Genomic DNA, 17,500 nt, shown 5'->3' on the forward strand with positions numbered 1-17,500 from the left:
CAACTGACACAACAACTGACACAACGTCACAGCGACACTGACACAACAACTGACACAACAACTGACACAAGGTCACAGCGACACTGACACAACAACTGACACAACAACTGACAGCATCACATGGACGTGACATCACTCGACAGCTGACTGACTGTTTTGTCTTGAGGCAAAATGAAAACTGACAGAAACAGACCTGATGTGAAAAGTACAAAAGAAAAACATGTTGTTGTTGTTGTTGTTGTTGTTGTGGTTGTTTGTGTTGCGTTGCTCACTCAGTTGTCGTGTTGTCACTTAAACCTGCTCCGTGTCCAAAGTGTAAACACCTGCTCAAGAATAGAGTCACTCTGGGAGTCGCCATGGCAATCAACAACAAATCGATCAATCCCATTGGACACGCTGATGCACCCCCCCCCCCCCCCCATGAACAGCTCTCACACACACACACACACACACACACTCTGCCGCGTGTAAACTGCTACTGAACAGCGGTTATTAATTCTAATTACTCTGAAAACAAACTACGTGTGAGAGGAAACGTGTCGTCACGTCTCTGGTCCACTGCAGCGGAGAGGAACCTGAGCCAACATGGCCGACCAGGTGCAGAAGGATTCAAACATTCATCTCAGAGGGACGACAACGAGTTAGATGTGAGTGACTGTAGAAGCTCACACAGGTTTACGTACTCACCTGTATGTGAGTGTACATGATTATTATGATCATATTAGGGCTGCGACTCATGATCTTTTGTATTGTTATTATTATGAATCTATTGATTTAGACATTTTCTTACCTCATCACACTTTAGAAGCTGAAAAATCAAACTGTTTTTGTCTGTGAATATTTTGCTAGAAAGACAAACTGACAACAGATGCAGATGATAATCTGTGTATTGATGATTCACATGCAATAATCAGTTATACCTGGATTTATTATACCTGTAACTGTCGCTGTCTCTTTAATGCACTAATACAGAAATACAGTGTGTGTGTGTGTGTGTGTGTGTGTGTGTGTGTGTGTGTGTGTGTGTGTGTGTGTGTGTGTGTGTGTGTTTGCAGCCCCGAACAGCCGACAGATATCACAACTGTCACTCACACGCACCGCTGTGATGACAGCTAGTACAGTATTGGCACAGTGAGCTGATATGTTTGGTGCAGGTGTAATTTGTGTGGCTTCATGTGGTGACCCCCCCCCCCCCCCCCACACACACACACTGTGGTTTGCTTCCCCGAGGAGCCGAGTTCAGAAACATAATCCACCTCACTAATTGGCCCCCGATGCCACTGTAGTGACTCAGGTACAAACACACACACACACACACACACACACACTCACACACACACACACACACACACACACACACACACACACACACACACACACAAGAACATACAGTTTGTAAATGAGATTATTATTCTGGATTCTGTTGTTTTCGTATCGGCGTCAATTTAGAAAAAATCGAGTTAAATTAAGTACATGAAGAGTTCCCTATTAGCGAGGATACAATAAAGAAAGTGCATTTATAGAATCATCAGTAATAAAGGTCAGTCAGCTGTTCTTTCCGGTTCAGTATGAATAATCAACTCTTTGTTCCTTTTTTTCTGAAGCTCAGATTCTATAACAGGGTTTTCTGTGACGTTCATGCACTTTAGTCAACAAACCAAGTTCGCCCTCCGAGCTCGTGCGTGCTAACTACGCTAACAGCGCTGAGAGACATCGGACAACAGTCAGACACAAAGTCGTATAAAGTTGCTGTGAGCTGTTGATGCAACTTTTCTGAGCAGGAGGCAGAAGATTAGATTACCTCAGAGCCTGATCCTGAGGCATCTCACTCAGACTCACCCTGGGTCCAGGTCCGGGTTCAGGTCTCAGTCCAGGTCCGTGTCCAGGTCCTGGTCCAGGTCTCAGTCCAGGTCTGTGTCTGGGTCCAGGTCTCAGTCCAGGTCTCAGTCCAGGTCTGTGTCTGGGTCCAGGTCTCAGTCCAGGTCTCAGTCCAGGTCCGTGTCCGGGTCCAGGTCTCAGTCCAGGTCCGTGTCCAGGCCTGGGTTCAGGTCTCAGTCCAGATCTCAGTCCAGGTCTCAGTCCAGGTCTCAGTCCAGGTCTGTGTCCAGGCCTGGGTCCAGGTCTCAGTCCAGGTCTCAGTCCAGATCTCAGTCCAGGTCTCAGTCCAGGTCTCAGTCCAGGTCTGTGTCCAGGCCTGGGTCCAGGTCTCAGTCCAGGTCTCAGTCCAGGTCTCAGTCCAGGTCTCAGTCCAGGTCCGTGTCTGGGTCCAGGTCCAAAATTGCCTGCACCCACGTCGCAGACATTTTTCCCAAGCGGCCCTCTCTTAGGGCTTCATACGGAACGTCATGAGGTTCCTTTGAGTCTTTTGTGGGAACTCTTTGTGAAGATCTGTTTGAGGGGGGCGTCACACCAGCATTCATGTGGCCTTAGGAAATAAAACATTTCCTCATAATCCATTGCTTTGGTAGAAACTTTGACACCAATTTAAGTGATGATGGTTGAAAATTTGAAATTAAAATGAATTTAAATTGAACATTTGGAAATTGACCAGTCCCATATTAACATACCTGTGTCTTATGAAGTGGCTGTGAGAGGTGACGTGATGAATCACCTTCGCTCTCCAACAATCAGGTCACTGTGAGTTTGATTAAAACCGAACCGGTGCTTCGCTGCATAATGTGAATTTTTACGCCGAGCGTCTGCACCCATATTTTCGGACCCGGCTGATCCACATCCTGTCTCCTCCCTCCGCCCCCCCGGCAGGGGGGGGGGGGGGGGGGGGGGGGCAGCATGCTGAGGTCAGCAGTTTGTAGAACGTCGTGTGAGCGCATGAGTAGACCGCGGCTCTATATATGCAAATCCCACTCATTCCCCTCCGTCCACAGCGTAATTGACGATCTATGAGGGTTATTGATCGACACGAAAGATGTCTCTACATGTGCACGTCTGACCACGTGCGCGCACGCGCCTTTCATTCTGAGACCTGGACCCAAAGGTCGTGACGAGAAACCTGCGCGAGGGGTCGTCGTCTCCCCGTGACCCCCCGTCTGACCCCCCGTGACCTCTCGGGGCTCCTCCGCACCGGAGACGTGGGGAGGAAGAGGAAGAGAAAGAGGAAGAGGAAACGGTGGCGTCTGACCTGAAGTTTCATGTGAAGCTGCGTCTTGACACTCGAAGTTCCTGAAATGGTGAACGATGGTTCTTCCGTTGGAGACGCCGGGCGGGGAGGACACGCAGCAGGTTCTTAACGTAACACTTCTGAGGTGATTTGATTTCACCAGTTCATGATTGAAATGTCATTATGGATTTTTAATTTTTTCACAATATATGATCTTTCTTTCAATCCTCCCTCTCTATCGTCGGTCATCCCTTCTCTTGATCCTTCTGTCCCTTGGTTTTCCTTATTTCCTGGCCTCCGTCTTCCCTTTTTCAGCCTTAAAGGCATGAAAATCCTACAAGACTGCAGATAGACGCTGCTTTTTTGACCCAATGTTTACTTTACGTGCAGTAGAAATAAAATTTGCGCCTCAACTTTTGCTCTTCACGAGTCAGGGAACCACGACGGGGACGATTTATAAAATTGTACAATCAGCAGCACGTTCCAATATTAACTCATCATGCTCTTTAATCTTCTTCACTTCAGGCCGTCAGCTGTTAAAGAAAGCAGCCATAAGAACAATGGCTGCACACTAACCTGTACATATGTTCGACCGTGTGTTGTGTGTGTGTGTGTGTGTGTGTGTGTGTTCTGTGTGTGTGTGTGTGTGTGTGAGTGTGAGTGTGTTTGCACATCTGTGCGTTCAGCTCTCGTCGTGCAAAAAGCGCCTCCTCAGCAAGAGCAGCTTCCTCATGTAGAACTAGAAAAGTAGATCTACATGCACACAAACAAAACTGTGTATTTGTGTGTGTGTGTGTGTGTGTGTGTGTGTGTGTGTGTGCGATCACACGAAGAGGAGGAGCGGGCGACGGGGTATTTACCGGCTGACCAGTGTCTCGGCTGACAGATTGAGATTGGGACGCTCTCGGCGCGCGGAGGATTTATGGAGCGCCTTGACGCCGCTTTCCTCCTAAATTACAGCCGGGCGGGGAACAATGAGATGAGCCCGGGAATCGGGTCCGATGCTCTGAACCTCCCCTGGGGTTAACAGTCCCTGACTCGACCCTTTGCTCTCCCATTTCACACCCCCCAACCAGCAGCTCATCCTCTCCTCCAGCTCAGAGAGGAGGAGGAGGAAGCAAATCCAGTGGCAAAGCAAAAATCGCCTTTTCTCCATCTTCCACAACATCTGATAATTCTCCTCCTCCAGCGCTCAGTTTGTCTTCGTTTGCACCAGAAGGACCACGGCCTCTCTCCTCCTGCACGGGGGGATTCAAACTATGACCAACAGATTATACGTTTCTGTGCCTCATTTCTGCAGATTTGCGTCCCTCCATGCTGCCCCCCCCCCCCCCCCCCCCCCCCCCTCCTGCCGGGGCCCGGAGATGAGCCACCGACATCCATTTCACACCCAGACCTCCGAGATGGTGGAAGAGGAATCAGCTGGTCCGCTGCCACGCGTGATCGAACAGGAGGAAGAGGATTCAGTGGCACGATGAAGACGAGCGACTTTTAAATGATGCACTTTAATGTAAATGGTTTGCATATGGATTTCATTTGCTTGAGTGGTGTGAGCATATATATCTACACGTATATGTCTGATGTGGCCCGAGCAGTTTTCACCACGTGTCTCAAAGTGTCGGATACACAAAGTGTCAGACACGTGAGCAGATATGCGTCGTAGTCGTTCGAAGGGCGTGAATGTCTGAACGCATTCTGTCTTCTTCCTTTTCAAAACCTGCCTCATGAGCGGGATCTTGTTTGGCACTTGTTGGCTGCTAGCATCAGTAAATAATAAAAAGAAAGTTGTAATGAGCGTGATTTGAAAAAGAAAGGCATTAAGAAGATTGTGGGTTGCAGTCTCTCTCGCCAACACTTTATGAAGAATACGCTGATCAACTATTATAAATATTAGTCTGAGATGGTAGGAGAGAGGAAGAAGGACGGAGAAAATGGATCTATTTTCTTCCAAAAAAAGGAGGGAGGTAGGAAATGTGGAGGAGAGAGATGTAGGGTAGCACAGAGGTCAGTAGTGTGTGTGTGTGTGTGTGTGTGTGTGTGTGTGGTTCTGGGGGGGGGGGGGGGGGGGGGGGGGGGGGGGGGGGGGGCAGGTTGTTTATGGCGATCTCGTCACGTTCCGTCTCTCTGGGACAATCAGGAGATTAAGTGTTGAGGAGTGGCCGGGGAGCGGCCGCAGTCACATGCCATTACTCACTCCCTGCATCACAATTAGTGCAAATGGCGCATTACAGGGAAATTATCATCAATATGATATTAAGAGACACTGGCTAAACCAATCAGGGGAAAAGTGCTTATCCGCTGGTAACCAAAGATGACAGAGGCGGCGGCACACAGAGGTGACACCGGCGTGGCCTCTGAGCTCAGAGGAAACACGCCGCCGCCAATTTTACATAACGTTCTAGTTCCAAAGAAAAAAAATTTATATGTGTTTTCAAACATTTGAAAGTCTAAAGCTTTATTCAAAAATCTGTTCCAGAACAAACACAGTGACAGACAATGGCGCCCACTGACTGATGGTTGGATGATTCCTCCCTGCTGAGTTACGGCCATTTAAACGTGTAATAAAAACCTGTTCCAGCCACTCGGGGGCAGCGCAGCACGCTGTAGACAGGATACTGACGCGTTATCACCCGACTATGTTGATTTGACGGACTTGGTACAGGAGTTGCCTGGCGACCCAACGAATGTTTGTCCAACATTCACTCTCCGTTGAGCTTTAAGTTTCTCTCCACCTCCTTCTGAAAAAAGCACAAAAAAACCCGACATAAGTTGCTCAATGTGTCAAATCTTGTCCCCAGCTAATCACCAACTTTATCTGAGTGTCATTAAATGATAAGCAGGTATCTTATTGTGGGTTAATCAGATCTTTTTCGCTGCAAGTAGCCGCCTGCTGATGACGCTGATGAGACGGAAACTAGCGAAGTGATGCGCTGTAGAAACCAAAACAAGGAGCTGAAAGAGACTAAAATGCTTAAGAGAGCCGTCGGGTGATAATTCTTTTAGGGTTTTAATCACTGCACGCGACACCTGCGACCTTACACAAAGTCGTCTGATGATTTAGAAACAGATTAGATCATTTTCAAAGTCTCCATGTCGCTTTAGTGCTACAGGTCAAGTGTCATGACCTTTTTGCAGAATTTGCCGATTTGTGCTCATGTTACGTGTACCGTAACATGAGGCTAAGGAGGGAACTGTCGTGGCTATCGATACAGCCAATAGCAGCAGAGTGGACTTTCAGCTGAACAGTGGTAGTCATGACGACAGCCCGCTCCCCGTTGTCGAGGTCTTCTCACCTCCACCTGCGGGGCCGTGTCGTCGGTCCCTGCGCTCCGCTCGCTAACTGGCAGAATCTACAGTCATGTGGAAGGAGGAGGAGCGAAATTCTCCAGGGAGCTTTCTGATTGGACGACAGAATGAGCAAACACGATGGTGTGTTTTTTTTTATAACATCAGATAAATGAACAGCGAACTCAGAGACACATTCAGTCAATAATATCGATCAGGATTCAACCTGGGAACATGTATTTTTTTTCATTTAACGTCCAATAGGCCGTGTTGATACAAAACTTTAAATCTAATTTTAAGGGAAATGGTATTGAATATATGTTTCCATAAAGCAAATAAAAGACTGACGTGACTCATACGAACATTCGGTGGATGATATGGTGTGTTGTTTTCACAGCGTTCCTGGTGTCATCGTTTCAAACTCTTCTGACCAGGTAGAGTTGTGATAGTGTCTTTTCTCCCTCTGTGGTTTTAAAAGGTGTTGAGACGCAGACGAGTGTTTATCAGGAGCCGAGCAGATCGCCGCTGCAACAGCTTCAGTTCAGGATGTCATCGCACACTTTCTGATGAAATCGGGCTGCAACCAGATAAAATGCCCCCCCCCCGTGAAAATTAACCTCTGCACTTTCCTTTTCCCACTTTCCACTTTTTCCTTTTCCAATGTGGAAAAAAAATTAAAAAGTAGCACTACGGGGACAAATACCAAAAAAAGACAACCCTGGGGAATATTCTCCGTCCGACCTGCTGTCGCGTCGGACGACTCTCAGCCTCTATCGACGTGACGAAACGTGCAGCAACACTCACGCCCGTCACGGTGCAATGAACTTACAACCTGTTGATGAGGGATTTCACAAAACGGAGACGCGGAGACGCTGCAAAATTTGTGCAGGAAGTGGTTCAGTGTTTTCTGTTGCCTTATTGTGCTTTTTTTCTTCTCTTTTCCGGAGAATCGTCTCCGTCCACGTGCAAATCCTCCAGTTCTAATGCGGTTCTGTAATTCTCTCCCGTCCTGTGGCTCGCTCCGTGCCTCTCTCTCCCCTTCATTACTTCTCCATATGTAGATAGCGGCACATTATTATTTTCCCGCCGCCTTGTGTATTTTCGCTGACGCGACGTCCGCCCCAAATGAAGTGAGATATACGGTGGAGATGGCCGAATCCCTTCTGGACCCAGAACCATTAGGAAAATGGAGCCACACTTCGTCTCCGGCCGGTTTTCACACAACGCTGTGGTGAGTTGGGGAGTCGGAGGATATATTTAGAGCTCCATCACACGGAACAACCAATCAGCTCAGCTCCCGGAGCTGTCCGGAGCAAATAAATACCGCGTACTAATAAATACAAAGCCCGTGACTCTGCAGCCGTGACTGTAAATTAAAAAATCAAATCAAATCTGGACCTTCGTGCCACAAAATAAGTGGCAAGGCAATTAAGAGATTGTGCGAAACAAGTTCCCGGTTGAAAACCAACGCAAGAGCCACTGATTTAGAAATCACGGCTCAAAGTCGTGGTCTCTTTCACACGAGCACCTGTCACTGCTCATAATGTGAAGAACAGTGGCAGGAAGCAACACAGGAAGTGACAGTCACTGAGGCGCTCGCATCACAACCTGCGTCAGATCTGCTTCGGAAGTTTCCTTAATCTTGACGTGACCCGGAAGTATTTCATCGAGCCACAATAAGATCTGTTCAGATCCTCTAAATGTTTGGGCAAAGGAGCTTCAATGCTTCCGTTTCCTATCTCCTTTAGCCGAGGACACACTGGAGCTTCCTTTGTGCGAGTAAGGAGATATAGACGACCCACAATTCATTGCGGCAGCGATATTTGACGTGACGCGCCATGAATGGACGTAAGCGATTAAATCTGGAGTAGAAGCAGAAGAGAATGAATCTGATCCAGAGGAGACGCACGTCATCGTGTCAGTCACTGTTACGTATGAATCATTTACATCGGATGTCACGCGGTGGTAGAACTGTGTAGTTTCACCACGACAGGCGCATCGACGACATCCGCCGTCGCCCGACGACGTAGTTCAGTGAAAGACGGATTCTCGCAGCGGCGCTGTCGGCTTTTCCTACGTCCCCTGAATCCTCCTTCACACCCTTCCTTGACCTCATGACGTTTTTCCACTGAGGTCAAGGAACAGTGGAGAGGAAGAGAGGACAGGAAGGAAGGACGATCCCAATGTGAGCCACTCCCCCCCCCCGATCAGTCTGCCGTCGCCGCGTGGACGACTCTGCGTCTGCACAACTCAGCAGCGACGGATTAAAAAGCCGACAGCCGTCGACTGCTCTGGTCGTCTGTGAGGCCGCTGGCTTCGCTGAAACGTCAAAAACATTCCCGACGGCAGCGGAGCTCTCGATACGACGGCGAGGACTCCGTGAAAAAGTGTTTGCGAAAAGGCCCCTTTGTCACAAAAGACTACAACTGCTGATGCTCGTCGCTATGACGACTGCATCACCGTGCTGCCTATACCCGACTAATACAAGTTGTTGAATTGAATTCCTGTATCCGTCATCACCGTGATCTATTGATCCAACATTTAAACATTCCATCCATCAAATTAATAATAAAATGTACCAAAAAAATAAATGAGTACATTAGCCTGTGACCTCTCGCTGCTGCTTCCTGATTCTGACTCTCTCACGTCGTGTAGTCACTCGACGTCACACTCCTCTCCACGTCCTGACTCCGTCACGTGTGACGCCGCCCAACATCACTCGTGAGTTCGCCCTCTGGCAAAAAAAAACTTCATACGTGTATGAGCATCATAATTGTCTGTGTGACTGTGTTGGTGTGTTTTGACGCAGGTCAACATTTTATTTTCTATTATTGCCTTAAACACATCTCAGAGGACTGAGCGTCGTCCTCGGTGGAGGTATGTGCTCTCGCAGGGCGCTCGGCCTTGGAATTAGAGTTTGCTCTGAGTGTGTGTGTGTGTGTGTGTGTGTGTGTGTGCAGGCAGGTACAGTATAAACAATGTGTTCATGTGTGTGTGTGTGTGTGTGTGTGCGTGTGTGTGTGTGTGCAGGCAGGCAGGTACAGCATAAACAGTGTGTTCATGTGTGTGTGTGTGTGTGTGTGTGTGTGTGTGTGTGTGTGTGAGAGAGAGAGAGGGAGGACGAGAGACGGCCGGTGTGGGTGGAGGTGTGTTTGCGGCCGGCCCCGGCTCATTTCACAGCTGTATAGGGATTAGGTGGTGGAGTGCGGTGGGCTAAGCCGCCGCTTTTATCTCATTCAAACATGTTGCTAATTCAGCAGAGAGCGGCTGCCGCGGGAGCCGCTGCCACTAAGCGCTGTATCATTCTCCCTGCCGTGAATAAACTGCTAGTCCTAATCCCCAATCAGCCGCCGTGACACGGATTATCACCCGCGACAAGCAGAGCGACCCGGGCGAGAGGAGAGGAGAGGAGGAGAGGAGGAGAGGAGAGGAGGAGAGGAGGAGATGAGGAGATGAGAGGAGGAGAGGAGGAGAGAAGAGGAGGAGAGGAGGAGAGGAGAGGAGGAGAGGAGGAGAGGAGGAGAGAAGAGAGGAGAGAGGAGATGAGGAGATGAGAGGAGGAGAGGAGGAGAGGAGGAGAGGAGGACAGGAGAGAGGAGAGAGGAGTGAGGAGAGGAGGAGAGGAGAGGAGGAGAGGAGGAGAGGAGGAGAGGAGGAGAGGAAAGTAATGAGAGGAGATGAGATGAGAAGGGAAGAGGTGGAAAGAGGAGAGGAAGAAGAGGTGAGGTGAAGAAAACGTAAAGGTGAGGTAAGATAAGGGCCGGAGGAAAGAGAGGAGAGAGATAAGGAGAGAAAGAGGATAAGTGGAGATGGAAGAAGATAGAAAGAAGAGAGGAGAGGCTGATAGGGAGAAAGCAGAGAGGTGTGGAGAGGAGGAAGAGAAAAAAGAAAGAAATAATGAGAAGAGAGAGAAGGGGGGCTGAGGAAGAGAAGATGAGAAGATGAGAAACAAATAGTGAAAGAAGTTCAGCTGGTGAGAGAAGAGGGAAGAGGAAACGAGGGATGAGAGGAGAACAGACGAGAAACGGAGAGAAGAGGAGTAAAAAAAGGTGCGAAGAGGAGGAGAGAGGTCGAGATGAGGAGAAATGGGGAGAAAGGGAGTAAAAAGAGGGAAACGTGGAGGAGAGAAGGAAGGAAGATGAGGAGGAGGGAGGAAAAGCAGATGAGACAGTTTGTTTAAAAAAGAAGCCGCCTGAATGCCTGGCGATGCATCACCATGGTTACACTCTGTGTGTTTGTCGTCCCTGTTGTGCTTCCGGCCCGACGTTCACGTGTGTGTGCTCGTGTGCGCGCGTGTGTGTGTGTGTGCTCGTGTGTGTGTTTGTGTGTGTGTGTGTGTTGTAGATTGAATCCAGCCCACGGGACGAACGGCACGTTCACGTGGGACACGAAAGCCTCAAACAAGACCCCGAGGAAACAGGCCCGATTTGTTTTGTTTGTTAAACATCTGCTAACAGCTCAGTGTGTCTCTGTCCCTCCGTGAGTGTGTGTGTGCGTGTGCGTGTGCGTGTGTGTGTGTGTGCGTGTGCGTGTGTGTGCGTGTGTGTGTGTGTGCGTGTGCGTGTGCGTGTGTGTGCGTGTGTGCGTGTGCGTGTGCATGTGCGTGTGTGTGCGTGTTTACTCCGGAGCTAATTGAGATCTAATTGCTGTAACACGTCGTAAAGCCCAGGCCCCGGGCCGCCACCGGGGAAATACGGCTAACAGCCGGCTCCCGTCGCAGGGGATTGTGGGTAAGACGGAGATGTCACAACGCCTTAGTCTCAAATGCGGGATCGGGATGAAAACAAACTTCCCCCCCCTGGATACAAACGACCACACGCAAACGCAAACACGACGAAGGTGCAATCTGCAAATCTGCTTCCTGCTCAACGGCCTGTGAAATCTCCGCAGGTAGTCGACCACGAACTCTCTCACACACACACACACACACACACACACACAAACTTGTGTGTGTGTGTGTTTGTTTTTACGGCAGCAGATTTCAATCAGGTATCGAAACGACGGCCGAGCTAAGTGCTTGTTGTTTGGCCTCCGGGGCGGATGTTTGCCTCCGAGGGGACGAGGGCGGATCGTCGATGGCATGAAAAAGAGATGAGGTATTGACGAAGTTATGAAACCAGTGTTTCAAAAACATGCCACATCATCAGCTCAAGCCAGATGAGATATTAAATATACATCTGATTCCTTTAACGGTGATTATGGGATCACAACTCACGACGGAGAGAGAGACGGAACGCAGGCCATTAAACCATCCTTCATCACGGACGCCGACGACGAGGTCTCACTCGGCAGAAGAATCGTATGTTTATTAGAAACTATGAAGCTGCTTAATGATCTCACAGTGAAAAGTTCTTGTGTGCCAAAAGTCTGAAAGTGAAAGTCAGATGTCAAATGTGAAAGTTTAATTCAACACTGAAAAAAAAAAGATCTGAATCTGAAAAAATAAAATCTGTAATGACAAAAAAAAATTATATTTATATATATATATTTATTAAAGTGAAAAATGAGAATAAAACAAGTCATTCAAAAGAATTCCAGAATTGAATCAAAAATAATATTTGATTTGAAAAAAACTTTTCCTTCACTATTTTAATTTTAAACAGTTAAATCTTTTTCCAAAGTTCAAGATCCAAACCTGAACTTTCAGTTTCAAACACTGATTTAGCTCCGTACTCATGTGCGTGTGCCGCCGGCGTGAACAGGAAGCAGAGTGTCTAACGCTGCAGTCGGTTGCTTAGTTACAGAAAATACTATACGAACAAGAAACAACAATAATGAAAAGTGTGAGCAACACGTCGTGACCAATAAGAACCTGGAAGACACCAATCAGGAAGTGAATGCGGTCGAAACATCTCAGTTTTCTGCCCGTCCAGACAACAACGCCCGCCCCCCCCCCCCCCCCCCCCCCCCCCCCCCCCCCCCCCCCCCCCCCCCCCCCGGACTTTTCAAACTAAAACGGCACCGGCGATGTTTCCAAACTCTTCCGTTTTAGGCGCTCGCAAAACTCCTGACGAGAGTGGACGGACCTTTTTCAAGTTCCTCGAAATTACGTCTTTGAAGAGTTCCACACGTCGGACGCCATTTTGGCTCCAATCTGGGGCTTTTTGTCAGCGAGCTCCAAAAATGCGTGAGCGTAACTGCAGCTGAGCGGAGAATGAATGGAGGACGAGACAACGGGAAAGAGAAATGGAATCCAACCCGTGTGCGTGTGACGAACTACAATAATAAGGCTTTACTATGCTAACAAGCATGTGTCACCTGCCCCGCCCCTCCCACCGCGCCCACCGCCTCATGATTGATCCATAAAACCAACCAGTTACCACTGTCAGAGCGGATAAATCAACCAATCACATGCATGGACGTGTTTAATCACACATTAGTATAATGCACACACCCCCTGCTGTTTGGGGAGCTGCGCTTACTGCTGACACTCACACACTCACACACACACACACACACACACACACACTCTGAGACAACGGCCCTGTGTACGAGGTAATCTTCCGCCCCATCAGTGCGTTAACTTTCTAATTTACTGTTTTGTTGATGTGGAGGAGACGTAAAGTGACTGAGCGTCCTGCATCAGGGGCGGGCGGCCTCCTGCGGCGGGGGCTGGGAGACCCCCTGCGGCTCCCCCTCCACGCACACACACACACACACACACACACACACACACACACACACACACCACCTCACACTCCGTCTGCACAGCGGATCCTCCCAGTGACCGGATGGTTTCGTTGGTTTGTGGAACGTCGATAACTGAGCACAACACAAGTTTATTATTATTATAGTCACCTGCGCTGCACATGTCATAAAAACTAGGGCGGCAGATTCGGAGCACGAGGACACAGGAGGATACTTTCCATTAATGCGTGTTGTGGAACACCGATTACGGTCCCATCACCCGAGCGTTCGATCAGATCCGACGCTCTCACCCCCACAAGGTGACCGAGCATCTCTCCATCCTTGACTCTTCGCTGTGGGAAAGTTGGGGCGCTCGCCACCTTTGACCTTTCACCCTCCACTGAGGTCGTGAACACAGAAAGTTTCTCCCCTTTGGCTCTTTCACCGGTTTCCTTTGGATCGATCCGGCGATTTCTGTCAACACAGAACACGTGTGTGTGTGTGTGTGTGTGTGTGTGTGTGTGTGTGTGTGTGTGTGTGTGTGTGTGCCAGGGGCAGAGACGACAGCAGATGAGAGAGGCTGAGCACCAAAGCAGCCGTGACAATCCTCCCTACATCCTCCTTCTCCTTCTTCTCCGAGCAGATCCCTATGAAGTGGAATCATCTTTTCCCTCTGCACCTCTTCATCATCTCACCCTCCTCAACAAACTGCCCCAAATCCCCCGACTTATTGCCCCACTGCTTTTTCTCTCCACGCCTCCTACACAGTTCCGGATGCTTCCGTCTCATTTTCATAAAGCGGCGCCGTCGTGCGGAGAGAGAGAGAGAGAGAGACAGAGTTAACCAGGTAAGTCACGGGGAGGAGAGACAGATGGAGAGACAAAGGGAAAGACTAAGAGAGAGGGAGAGAGAGAGAGAGAGAGAGAGAGAGAGCTAAAAGTTAGTGGTCAGCAACACCGCGGGCATCATAAATCAGATTTCCCACAATCCCCCGCGGAGGGGCCCTTCGCTCGGCCCCGCGCGGACACGCTCAGCGGGGCGCGGAGCATCGATTGGCGTCGCCACGACCGATGCTGACTGTGCCGGGTTCGGAGGGCGAGAGGGGTGCGAAGGGCGAGGTGGGGGGGAGGGTGTGTGTGTGTGTGTGTGTGTGTGTGTGTGGTGATGAGAGGGTGAGGGAGGAGGGGGCGAGGGGGGCGAGGGGGGGACATGAAGAAATCTGCCTCAGCATCAAACTAAAACAGCAAACCAAACGAAGGTGTGTGTGTGTGTTTACGCAGGAGAAGGTGCAGACTCGGGGGTAATTTCCTCCAACATCAGCACACACAGACACACACAGACACACACACACACACACACACACACACACACACACACACCTTCACTCACGTCAACACTTGCCCCCTGCTTCTTCATCACAATCTTCTGCCCACTCACTCGGAGGGGGGACGCGAGCTTCTCTCTTCTGGCTGCTGCAGGGTTTTGTGATGAAAAGGCCCAGATCCAGTTCACACAGCCGGAGGGCAGCGGTTGACTCAGATGCTGAACCCTGGAGGAGAGGAAACACACACACACACACACACACACACACACACACACACACACACACTCTGACATCAACCCACCATGTCAGCTTTACCTGTCAGCGTGTTTGAACAGACCTAATGTCTTACTGAACTCAACTGATACTGAAGAGAGTCGTGTGTGTGTGTGTGTGTGTGTGTGTGTGTGTGTGTGTGTGTTTAGTTAGTTGAAGATGGACGAGACGCGACGGAGTAATGACAGGAATCCAAAGGACTGAGCAGAAGTATCCTTCTTATTTTGGGGGTAATTATTCTCAGGGTTGTGAAATCAAAAGTGGGCGTTTTTCTACTCACAAATGACAGCTTTCATTTTCTCTGTACATCTATTTTTCCTGATGGAGAATCTAGATATCTAGTTTTTTCGCCGAATCATTCGTTTTAAAGGTCTTTATTTGAGGAATCTACTGAATTCTCATGCCCACCTCGAACCTAACTGACCATTACAATGTCAGCTAATAAATATAAAAGCAACCACGGCCGCCACCATGGAAACATCCTCCGTCCTCGCGTGATGTCACTCGAGTCAGCGTTCACCGCGGCCGAAGGCCGAAAATGTGGCGTTGCAAAGACGTGAGCTCACCAGACTCCCCTCCCCCCACACTCCAGGCTACGTTAGCTGCTACGTTAGCCGCTACTAGCTTTGGCACGCCCAAACCCAACAAGGCAGCTGTTAGCGGTCGTGTTGCATCGTGGGTATACTGGCTAGTAGGTTTTGATGAGGAAGAAGAGCGTGCAGAAGAATCACTTACATGGTTTAATGGAACCAGCGTCGGACGGTTGACAGGAAACAGGAAGTGAAGCGTCGTCTCCGGTGTTGCACCACCTGGAGCTCGGCAGTCGGCCATTTTGAATGAGCGGAACAACGAGGAACTTTCCTGTTGAGAAGAAACTCATGAAAGTAAAGAATTCACAGATTTTTCTTCTCTGGATTTACAGAAACAATAACGTCGAGCGAGTTTTCATCCTCTTCCTCCTCTTCTTTTCACAATCCTCAAATGTTGCCCGGGTTTTAAGCGGGTTTCTGAATTTGCGGCAACTTTTGTTACGTTGACGTGACATGCATGAAGATGACGTGTGTTGTTCTTTATCATATGGTCATGTCCATTCAAAACGCACATAAAAAGAGGAGGAGTATGGAAATGTGCACACACACTATCACTATACTATCACTCACTCACAGGATCTTCCCCTCGTCTTCCTCCTCCTCCTCCTCCTCCTCCTCTACTACTTCCTCTTCTCTTCTCTCGCTCTCTTTCATAAATTTCATTAACGGAGAGATCCCATTAGCTGCCTCTCTGGCCCTGCCTCTCAGGGTTAACAACTTTTGCTTAGCCATGTAAATTTCGCAGCTTAGTCAGGCCGATTCTCCACACAGCCACCGCCGGATGCTCGCCGCCGCCGCCGCCGTCGCCCGCCGTCGTCCTCCACACTTCTCAACGCTATCTTTGGATATGTTCATCATGTGTGTGTGTGTTGGGCTCAGGATGTGAGGTCTGTGTAAACCTCTTGTAGTAGATAATCTGGATCGTGTGTGTGTGTGTGTGTGTGTGTGTGTGTGTGTTTGTACATCTCCATATCATATACATACTGTACATATTCTCGGGGCCTGATGTGTGTGAGGTTGAGGAGGACAGACACTTATCTCCCGTGGGCAGGATCGGAGGCGTCTTACCGCCGGCCCCCGCTCTGGCCCTCCTCCTCTTCCTCCCCTTCCTCCTCTTCCTCCTCTTCCTCCTCCTCCTCTTCCTCCCCCTCCTCCTCTTCCTCCTCTTCCTCCTCCTCCTCTTCCTCCTCCTCTTCCTCCTCTTCATCCTCCTCCTCTTCCTCCTCTTCCTCCACTTCCTCATCTTCCTCCTCCTCCTCCTCTTCCTCCTCTTCCTCCTCTTCGTCCTCCTCCTCGTCCTCCTCCTCCTCCTCCTCCTCTTCCTCCCACTCCTCCTATTCCTCCTCCTCCTCCTCCTCCTCTTCCTCCTCCTCCTCCTCCTCCTCTTCCTCCTCCTCCTCTTCCTCCCCCTCCTCCTCTTCCTCTGAGGCTTTAACACACAAACCCACGGAGGAAGATTTACTCGGGTTTGGCAGCACCGACGGCTCGCTGGCTCCCGAACAGAGTGAAGCAGCTTAAAGTCATATTTCACATCAGGAGAGATTTTTTTGTTGTTGTTGTTGAATTCTCTCTGGTGTTATAACACAGGTATGTGTCCAGGAATCTGCAGGTGCCTTCTGCGCTGGAGCTCAGACGCTCGTCGACTCGCTCGTCTACAAATCCGGGACATAAACTGAGTTTTAAAACTTTTTTTTATTATTAACTTGGTTTATTTATTTATTTATTTATTTTTTTGGGGGGGGGGGGGGGGGGGGGGGGGGGGGGTTGGTTGGGTTATCCCGTGGGATGATGATTAATCATCCACGAACAATAAATTCTGCTGCTTTTTTGTTATGTTGCTTTGATTGTTTGTAAGTGAACACGAATCTTGAGAAACTTCATTTGTATCATTCTTTGACTTTCATCAGGAAAAAAGATTATCAAAAGCATCAAGGAGAAGTATTGGTGCTGTGTTCACTGTCAGTTGTCAAACTGGCCATCAGATCAGAGATGAACAGTTTTAACATCATATCACCAGATATGGCATAGAACAGTTAAAAATTCTAAATTACTGTGAATGTAATAACTTTGATTGATTTTGTTTGATAAACTTAACAGTGATGGAACAAGGAGAAATTACTTGTTTCTAATCTTAAAATTGGGAAATTGAGAATAACGCATGGTAGAAAAAGAAAGTGACTTAAGGTCACGTGAGCCTCAATAACCGACTCATAAGAACTCATTATTCTAAATCATGAAGAGATATTTCTTCTGCCCGCGGCATAGAAGTCTGTGATAGTGTGG

General features: G+C 49.0%; 1 long non-coding RNA gene across 1 annotated transcript; it reads right to left on the reverse strand.

Moving 5' to 3' along the window:
* Positions 1-5,443: 5,443 nt before the first annotated feature.
* LOC118318446 lies at positions 5,444-15,617 on the reverse strand. The gene is made up of 3 exons (XR_004795721.2): positions 15,363-15,617; positions 14,420-14,579; positions 5,444-5,856 (listed from the first exon to the last, which is right to left on the reverse strand). It is a non-coding gene; the product is annotated as an uncharacterized LOC118318446 (long non-coding RNA).
* Positions 15,618-17,500: the final 1,883 nt, after the last annotated feature.

This window comes from Scophthalmus maximus, chromosome 13, assembly GCF_022379125.1.
Source record: "Scophthalmus maximus strain ysfricsl-2021 chromosome 13, ASM2237912v1, whole genome shotgun sequence".
Classification (NCBI taxonomy): domain Eukaryota; kingdom Metazoa; phylum Chordata; class Actinopteri; order Pleuronectiformes; family Scophthalmidae; genus Scophthalmus; species Scophthalmus maximus.